This window comes from Trachymyrmex cornetzi, unplaced genomic scaffold (genome assembly GCF_001594075.2).
Source record: "Trachymyrmex cornetzi isolate Tcor2-1 unplaced genomic scaffold, Tcor1.1 scaffold64, whole genome shotgun sequence".
NCBI lineage: Eukaryota > Metazoa > Arthropoda > Insecta > Hymenoptera > Formicidae > Trachymyrmex > Trachymyrmex cornetzi.
The window spans coordinates 271,290-272,470 of NW_017299959.1; positions in this window are offsets into that span (position 1 = coordinate 271,290).

A 1,181-nucleotide genomic window follows, 5' to 3' on the forward strand; every position below is an offset into this window, starting at 1 on the left:
ACGGGCCTTTAGTCCGGATCTACAATAGGGTTTTAAGCCTTAAGCCATAAGAAATGGGCGAATCACAGTCGCTTATTCTTCTCGAATTCAATTGTAATTGGTCAATTTCTTACGGCTTAAGGCTTAAAACACCTATTGTAGATCCGGGGTTAAGGGGAGATGCTAAACCGATTACTCAACTTAATCAAGGTCGATAGTACAGACTTTTTAAATTCCAATTTCGATAATAGTGGTGACATCTTTGATTTAGTTTTTACATTATATTATATAATATATATAATTCTGTCTTACTCGAACACATACATCTGTTCTTATCTAACATATGCCAGCACCATTTATCGCAAGATCGCGCAACTACTGCTACACGGAATTTCGGCTCTGTTGACAGTCCCAGTCTTCGCAAAGCACCTGTATACACGTATTTTCTATTCGGTGGAAATATTTCTTTTCTAGACTTTTAATCTTAGTTCTACAAACTCGGTATCATTCATTTCAATAACGTGACCTCAGCTACACGTTTATTTTCAAGATATGGACTCTAAAACTCTTATATCAAGCAAATATATATCTGAGGTGACAGCTGTACGAGCCAAAAGTAAGTGAATTTTTAACGAATTTTAAACTTTTTTTCGATTTTCTCATGAAATCCAGTGCAGCTGATATGAGATCCTGTTTGTGCGTACTTAATTTATATATATAAGTAATAATACTTTTGCAATCCATATATCTACTAATACGGAGATTTTTCACCGAATGGAAATGTGGTAAAACAGGAGGTTTTAGCATCGCCTTAAAAAATGTTCCTACGACTTTTGTTACCAAGTTACACGCGGATTAAATAAAAGAGTATTCTGATTTTGATTGCTCGTATATATATATCTTAAAAAATTATCTTTTTAAAAAAAGGTAAAAAAAAGGCGCCAAGTGTTCATGTACCTTCCATAAAAAACTGTACTTTACATAAACTAAAAAAAAAACCTTGACATAAATAATATCATTCAAGTGGTAATATTTTGTTAACTTTTTATTATAAATTACCCCTCAGTAGTACGTATGCATGTACAAAAAAAAAAAATGAAATAAAATCTTTAAATTACGCCAATTGGAAAAAGAATATATAATTTCTTGCAACATATAACACATACTATTGTATTTTGTAAATTGCGAAAAGAACATATATT